Genomic DNA, 8970 nt, shown 5'->3' with positions numbered 1-8970 from the left:
GCCTGTGGCTTCCAGCGTCCATAGGAGGGATGTCAGGCCTGTGGGTGGGAAGGGGCCTTCACAGGGCTCTGTGCTGTTCCTCTTCCCCTCTCCCTTTGCTGCTGTGAATCCATCCAGATAGTTCTTCCCTCCCAGAGGGCCTGTAGGGACTGGCCACCTGTGCTGGCCGCCAGCGCTCCAGTGGGCTGGAACGGGCGGCTCCACCGGGCCTGCCAAGTGAGCTCATGGGAGAGGTGCCTCCTCGGGCCTCCCGGCCTCCAGCCTCAAGCCCAGGGCCTCGCCAAGGCCGAGTGGGCGCTGCCTCTCCAGGCAGCCCACCTCCCTCTGCTTCCCGAGGCTTTGATCCCGGTGCTCAAGACGGGCTCCGTCCCCAATCTGCACTTGCCCCCGGCTTCCAGGGACTCCTGGCTGCACCTGCCCGGGGCTTTTCCATGGGGGCGCCTAGGGTTCCATGTAATATTCCGTGTGGTTTTATGGACTGGGAGGAGGCCTGGCTTCCTTGGGACACTGCGGCCACGATGGTGCGGCTGGGACACAGATGAGCGTGCGTGAGTGAGTGCTGTGGGGCCGCCCTGCAGGAGTCTCCCTCCCTCAAATGATCCCCTTGCATTCTGACTTAACTCCCCTACTGGCCTGAGAGAAGCTCACTCTTTCTCCCTCTTTTTTTCTTTTTTGTTCCCCGACCAGGGATCGAACCCACGTGCCCTGCCGAGTCTTAACCCCTGGGCCACCAGAAAAGTCCCTTTCTCCTCTCTCTTATCTCTCTGCCCCTCTCCCTCCCACCCCCCACTTCCTTCCTCTTCTCTCACAGTTCTGCAGCTTCTTAAAAGTTAAACACACATTTTCCTTAACACCCAACAGTTCTACCTCCAGCTATTAATCCAAGAAAAGTGAAAATATGTCCACACAAAGGATTACACAGGAACATCCAGCTTTGTCCATAATAACCCCAAACTGGAGACCATCCAAAGGTTCATCATGGATGAACAGTGAGTGGTACATTTGTACAAAGGATTAGTATCCAGCAGTAAAGAGGAACGGATTACTAATACCTACAGTAGTGTGAATTCATCTCCAAAACGACTGAGTGAAGGGAATAAGTCTGACACAAAAACTGCATAGCAGGGACTTCCCTAGCGGTCCAGTGGCTAAGACTCCGTGCTCCCAATGCAAGGGTCCCGAGGTTCGAGCCCTGGTCAGGGAACTAGATCCCACTGTCGCGATAAAAATAAATATAAATCTCTATGAAATTCTGGAAAAGGCACATTAGTGACAGAAAGCAGATCAGGTGAGGCCGGGCCTGGAGTTTGGGGGAGAGGATCAACGCATGCAGAGGGACGGGAGGGGATTTTTTGAGGGTGATAGAAAGGTGCTGTATGTTGATGGTGGCAGGGGGTTGCAAGGGTAAACACATTTGTCAAAACTCCTTTAACTAAACACACAAAAAGGAATTATTTTATTCCATGTAAATAAAATACTTGAATGAAGGTTTTGTTGTTCGTTTAAAGCGGCTTAGTCCGGCTTTCCTGAGTGGGTGGCACAATTTTGCCTGGAAATAGCAGCTGGAATGACAGGCATCCTGACGAGCATGTCCAGCACACACTTCTTAGGCGGCACAGAAGGCCCATTGTCATCAGCTGTGAGTCCCTCTGCAGCCTGGTCTGTTCCTGGCCCCAAGTCCCGGCTGGCACTGACTGTTTGCCGACCCCTCTGCGAGCTGTGCACCTTGACACTTCGGTACCTTTGACATGCTCTTCTCTTTGTCTTCCCAGGTGGCTCAGTGGTAAAGAATCCGCCTGCAATTTGGGAAACCTGGGTTCAATCCCTGGGTCGGGGAGATCCCCTGGAGAAGGACATGGCAACCCACTCCAGAATTCTTGCCTAGAGAATCCTGGGGACAGAGAAGCCTGGCGGGCTACAGTCCAGGGGGTTGCAAAGAGTTGGACACAACTAAGCAACTAACACTTTCACATTGCCTTTAATATCCTCCACCCTCCATCTTCTTTGCTAGAAACTTCCATGCGTCCTTCAAAGCCTGACTCAAGAGTCCCTTCCCTACCTCTTCTGGGCCTCCTGACAGTGCATTAGTCATACTGTGTGATGATCTCTTTATGACTCTGTGCTCCCACCAGTCTGTAGACTCCCAGAGGACAGGCCCATATTTCTCCCTGCATCCTCCAAAGCATTCAAGCATATTCTCTTGAATGCCTGTTAGTCAATATGGTGGACTTCCCAGGTGGCACAGTGGTAAAGAATCTGCCTGCCACTGCAGGGGACACAAGAGACTCGGTTTCAATCCCTGGGTTAGAAAGTTTCCCTGGAGTAGGAAATGGCAACCCACTCCAGTATTCTTGCCTGGAAACTTCCATGGACAGAGGAGCCTGGTGGGCAACAGTCCATGGGGTCGCAAAGATACAGGCAATATGGCAGACCTAAATAAGTTCTCACAGTCTCCCTAAGAAATAGATGGTGTTCTCCCCAACATGCAGATAAGGACATGTAGCTCAGAGAGTTTAGGCAAGGATGCTGAATATCTCAGAGGCAAGATGTGGTGGAGTTAAGTCTAAGGTTTCAGAGCCTGAGCTTTACCTTCATTCAGTCAGTCAACAAACACCAAAGGCCTCCTGTGTGCTGAGGCATTGTTGTCTTAAACCCAGCTGTGCTTAGTCGCTCAGTCATGTCTGACTCTGTGCGACCATATGGACTATAGCCCACCAGGTTCCACTGTTCATAGGGATTTCTCAGGCAAGAATACTGGAGTGGGTTGCCATGCCCTTCTCCAGGGAATCTTACCAACCCAGGGATTGAACCCAGGTCTCCTGCATCACAGGCGGATTTTGAGACACCAGGGAAGCGCAGAGGGTGGGACAATAAATGAAGTTCATAGAGGGACTTACCTGGTGGTCCAGTGGTTAACAATCTGCCTTCCAACGCAGGGGACACCAGTTCAATTCCTAGTCAGGAAACTTAGATCCCACGTGCCTCAGGCCAACTAAGCCCACACGCCACAATGGAACATCAAAGATCCTGTATGCCACAATTAAGACCTGATGCAGCCAAAAATGAATAAATAGGCATTTTAAAAAAATGAAGGTCATAGAGGAGAAAAGTTCACGAAGAGTGGAAATGTATACTGGATAGTAACACTGAACGAGTGAGTGAGTGAATGAATGAATGAGTACAAGCTACCTTTCCCCCTTTGCTTTCTGCGCCAGCATGTACCTATATATACAGCACGTGCCCCGTTCCTTCCGGACTCTCCCACCCCCCACCCTGGAGGAACCTAAACCAGAGAACCTTTGCACACTCCCTCTCAAATGCAGCCAGCTATGGATCTGAGGGATTGCTTGGGCTAATGGATTTGCAGTTCTTTAGTAGGCTTATAGTCACAGCTGTGTTTTGTATTGTATTAGAAAAAAATCTGGTTGGTTTATTAACTAGGTTTATGCCGGCACTGTTTGCATTTTTGCTAGAATCTGAATTTGGAATATGTGGACATCACACATGAAAAGGGCCAAATATGACTTTTCCTATCAGTTCATACATTTAAGGGCTTTTCTGGGGCCTTGAACAACATTGAAATATAGTAAATGTGCAGATATTTGTTATGAATAAGTTTTTGTCCGTTTCATTTGCTAAAACTTGGTTTTGAGAGAGTGGACTTTCTTAGTCTGAGTTCTAAAGAAAAAAATATCTTTCATTTCCTATGTCTGTCTGCAATATGTCAGGAAATAGCTCAGAGATCATTTCACTTTACTTGAAAACAAAGTTAACCTTTAATTTGGGGCTGAGTGTTACTTGTTTTCTCTTGCTTTCCAATTCATTGGTGAAACAGAAAAAACTGTGCTGTTTTACTATTAATACATGGTCCCACCCAGAAAAATGCAATTTAGAAATTAGTACCAATATTTTGCTCTATGTTTTTACAAGAATTAAACCTATTTGGACTTCCCTGGTGGTGCAGGGGTTAAGACTCCGAGCTCCCACTGCAGGGGGCACCAGTTCGATCCCAGGTCAGGGAACTAAGATCCCAAGTGCCATGAGGCATGGCCAGAAAAGCAAAACAAACAAGCAAAAAACACCTATCATCAAGCTATGATGAAACAAAGAATTGCTACTTAGAACAACGTGGATGAATCTCACAATATTGAGGGAGGAAAAGAATACAAAACAGTATGTACACGTCATGATTCCATTTACTTATTTTTTATGATTTTTATTTACTTACGGTTTCGGCTTTTCTCTTGAAATCAGAAACTGGTCAACAAAGAAAAGTTGAAGGATGCACACTTCGCAGTTTCAAAATTTATTACAAAGCTACAGTAATCATAGCAGTGATAATGGCAGGACAGACATTTAGACCAGTGGAACAGAACAGCGGAGAAAGCCTAGAAATAAGCCCAAGGCCATTCCATAGGGAAAGGACAGTCTTTTTGACAAATGGTGCTGGGAAACTGGAAACTAAATATTCATATGCATAAGAATGAAATTAGACCTCGACCCTGAACCACATACAAAAATTAACTCGAAATGGATCAGACCTAAATGTAAGAGCTAAAACTATGCAACTGTTCCAAGAAAACACAGGGGAATATCTTCATGGCCTGAGATTTAGCAATGGTTTCTTAAAGATGATACCCAAAGCACTGGCGAGTAAATAAGCAGGTGAATTAGACTTCATCAAAATTAAAATTTTGTGCATCAAAGTACATGTTATTTCATTACTGAAGAGGGCAAAGGAATCAAAGTTGGGAGGTTGGGAGTGGAATATACATACTACTACATATTGTGCTGGCCAGAAAGTTCGTTTTGGTTTTCCAGTAAGATGTTATGGACCTTGAACGAACTTTTGACCAAACCAATATAAAATAGATAACTATTAAAAACTTGCTGTACAGCACAAGGAACTCTGCTCAATACAGTGTAATGACCTGTACGAGAAAAGAATCTAAAAAGGAGTTAATATATGTGTAACTGATTCACTCTGCTGTGCACTTGAAACTAACACGACATTGTAAATCAACTATATCCCAATAAAAACTTAAAAAAAAAAAAGAGTGAAGAGACAACGCACAGAATAGGAGAAAATATTTGCAATAAATAAATCTGATGAGAGACTGATATCCAGAATATATAAAGAACTACTACTACACCTCAAGGACAAAACAGACAGCCTAATTGAAAAATGGCCTGGACTTCCCTGTTGGTATGGTGGATAAGAATCTGCCTGCCAATGCAGGGGACACAGGTTTAATCCCTGGTCCGGGAAGATCCCACAGGCCATGGAGCAACCAAGCCCTACACCACGGCTGAGCCCATGTGCTGCAACTACTGAAGCCCGAGAGTCTAGAGCCCGGGCTCTGCAACAAGAGGAGCCACACAATGAGAAGCCTGGGTGTTGCAATGAAGAATAGCCCCCATTCACCACAACCAGAGAAAGCCCCAAGCAGCAGTGAAGACCCAGCACAGCTAAAAATAAATAAATAATTTTTAAAAACTCCACCAAGGACTCAATTTCTCCAGTGATTTAAAAATGGCCAAAAAGCACTTAAAAAGATGCACAACTTCATTCATCATTAGGGAAATACAAGTCTAAACAAGCACAATGAGATACCACTTTATGATCACCGGTGGTGGTGGTGACTTAGTGTATTTGTTTGTCATTGTTTAGTTGCTAAGTCGTGTCCAACTGTTTGTGATCCCACGGACCGGACTGGACCCTGCCAGGCTCCTCCGTCCATAGGATTTCCCAGGCAAGAATACTGGAGAGGGTTGCCATTTCCTCCTCCAGGGGATCTTCCCAACCCAGGGATTGAACCCATGTCTCCTGCTTGGCAGATTCTTTACCACTGTGCCACCTGAGAAGCCCCCACACCCACTAGTATAACTCATATTAAAAGCTGGCAAGCACAGACACACACTAATAAAAAAAGAAAATTGCAAGTGGTAGCGTGGATGTGGAGAAATTGGAACCCTCCAATTACTGTTAAGTGGGAATGTAAAACGGGGCAGTCCCTGTGGAAAACAGTTTGATGATTCCTCATAAACACAGAATTACCATATGACTGGACAATTCCTCTTGTAGGTCTATATCTAAAAAACAATGAAAACAAGGACTCAAACAGATACTTGCACATGAATGTCCATAGCAGCATTATTATTTTTTTTAGTTCTACCAGTTTATTGCTACCAACCCATCTCCCTCCACCCTCATGCACGCATGCTCAGTCATGTAACCCCATGGACTGCAGCCCATAGCCAATCAGTTCAGTTCAGTTCACTTCAGTCTCTCAGCCGTGTCCAACTCTTTGCAACCCCATGGACTGCAGCACGCCAGTCCTCCCTATCTATCACCAACTCCTGAAGCTTACCCATGTCCATTGAGTTGGTGATGCCATTCAACCATCTCATCCTCTGCCATCCCCTTCTCCTTCCACCTTCAATCTTTCCCAGCATCAGGGTCTTTTCAAATGAGTTAGCTCTTCCTATCAGGTGGCCAAAGTTTTGGAGTTACATCTTCAACATCAGTCCTTCCAATGAACACTCAGGACTGATCTCCTTTAGGATGGACTATTTGGATCTCCTTGCAGTCCAAGGGACTCTCAAGAGTCTTCTCCAACACCACAGTTCAAAAGCATCAATTCTTCAGCATTCAGCTTTCTTTATAGTCCAACCCTCACATCCGTACATGACTACTGGAAAGACCATAGCCTTGACTAGATGAACCTTTGCTGGCAAAGTAATGTCTCTGCTTTTGAATATGCTATCTAGGTTGGTCATAATTTTTCTTCCAAGGAGTAAGCGTCTTTTAATTTCATGGCTGCAATCACCATCTGCAGTGATTTTGGAGCCCAGAAAAATAAAGTCTGCCACTGTTTCCACTGTTTCCCCATCTATTTCCCAGGAAGTGATGGGACCGGATGCCATGATCTTCATTTTCTGAATGTTGAGCTTTAAGCCAACTTTTTAACTCTCCTCTTTTACTTTCACCAAGAGGCTCTTTAGTTCTTCTTCACTTTCTGCCATAAGGGTGGTGTCATCTGCATATCTGAGGTTATTGATATTTCTCCGGGCAATCTTGATTCCAGCTTGTGCTTCTTCCAGTCCAGCGTTTCTCATGATGTACTCTGTATAAAAGTTAAATAAGCAGGGTGACAATATACAGCCTTGACGTACTCCTTTTCCTATTTGGAACCAGTCTGTTGTTCCACGTCCAGTTCTAACTGTTGCTTCCTGACCTGCATATAGATTTCTCAAAAGGCAGATCAGGTGGTCTGGTATTTCCATCTCTTTCAGAATTTTCTACAGTTTATTGTGATCCACACAGTCTAAGGCTTTGGCATAGTCAATAAAGCAGAAATAGATGTTTTTCTGGAACTCTCTTGCTTTTTCCATGATCCAGCGGATGTTGGCAATTTGATCTCTGGTTCCTCTGCCTTTTCTAAATCCAGCTTGAACATCTGTAAGTTCACGGTTCATGTATTGTTGAAGCCTGGCTTGGAAAATTTTGAGCATTACAATAGACGGCAATGATCTAGCCAATGAATAGATAAGCAAACATAGCATATACATACAATGGAATATTATTCAGCCATAAAAGGTTGAATTTTTGATGCATATAACAACATGTAATCTTAAAAATATGTTGATTGAAGCCAGTCACAGAAGGACAAATGTTGTATGATTCCACTCTGAAGAGGTATCCCAAGTAGGCAAGTCCACTGACTCTTCTGGTGGTCCGGCGGCTATGATACCGTATTCCCAACGCAGGGGGCTCAGGTTTGATCCCTGGATGGGGAACTCGATCCCGCAAGCGGCAACCAAGACCCAGTGCCACCAAATAAATAAGTAAAAATAAATATATAGGAAAATACAATAAGCAAAGAGACAGAAAGTAGAATAGAGTTTACTAGGAGCAGGGAGAAAGAGAAGTGTGGGGGTTATTGCTTAATGGATAGCTTTTTGGGACGATGACAAAAGTTCTGGAAATAGGGTGATGGTTACACAACATGAGGAATGCATGTAATACCACTGAATTATACACTTAAAATGATTTCAATGGTAGATTTTATGTTATATATATCCATTTTACTACAATAAAACAAAACTGAAATCCATATTAAACTGAAACTTACTCTTCAGCTACTTATAAAGACTGAAAGGACATGTCAAAGGGAAATCTTTCTCACTGTTAGGTAATGATGCTGTTTGTCTGAACAGGACTCGGCTGAGGATTAAGGAGGCGAACCCATGCTAAACAAACTCGCGCAGACTGAACTAGAAAAACCAAAATACATATTCACCTAGTCACCGTTTATAATGAGAAGCAGAAACGTGCGATGGACCAAAGGCGCTTTTGTTCTAAGCTGTTTATGTTCTGCCTGCAAACTGTAGGGAAAGGGAAATCCCTGCCTGGCTGGGGATTTCCCCGCTGACTGGCCGCGGCCGGAGAGACTGCGGCACGGTTCAGCGGTACCCTCAGCCCTTTCTTCCGCCTCCGCATTCAGGACCGAAGTACCCTAGGAAACAGTTCCTTCGGCCACGTGCTTCCGGGATTGGCACGGATGCTCGGAATCAGCGCGCTGCGGGCCACCGATGAAGCCGGTCAGCCGGTGGTGCCAGCGGAGGGGAACAGCAGGTCTACCTCGGCCGCGCGCCTGGAAAACGATGGCCCGGGGCTGCGAGGGAAGTAAAGAAGCCTTCGGGGTCTGGGAGCCCAGGAGGCGGTCCCAGGCGAGGACGGTCCACGCGCCCCACCTGGATCCGCGGGGACCCAGAGGAAGAGCCTTAAATGGGGCGGTGAACTGGAAAACCCCAGGCAGGCCAAGCAAAGGAGGGTGAAGATGAGAGATAGAAATACAGAAATCTTGCTGTGGGGAGAACATGTGGGTGTTTGTGTATACAGGCAGCTCTCTCCCTCCCCTCACCCCTCTTTCTCTCTCTTCTCTCTTGGTGTGGGCGAGGATTTTC

General features: G+C 45.8%; 1 long non-coding RNA gene across 1 annotated transcript; it reads right to left on the bottom strand.

Moving 5' to 3' along the window:
• Positions 1–1278: 1278 nt before the first annotated feature.
• Positions 1279–8970, bottom strand: LOC133238586 (uncharacterized). Its single transcript, XR_009733574.1, has 3 exons — positions 8304–8970; positions 2898–3047; positions 1279–1796 (listed from the first exon to the last, which is right to left on the bottom strand). It is a non-coding gene; the product is annotated as an uncharacterized LOC133238586 (long non-coding RNA).

This window comes from Bos javanicus, chromosome 25 (genome assembly GCF_032452875.1).
Source record: "Bos javanicus breed banteng chromosome 25, ARS-OSU_banteng_1.0, whole genome shotgun sequence".
NCBI lineage: Eukaryota > Metazoa > Chordata > Mammalia > Artiodactyla > Bovidae > Bos > Bos javanicus.
Note: the sequence above shows the minus strand (reverse complement) of the source record. Positions and strands in the feature narration are given on the sequence as shown.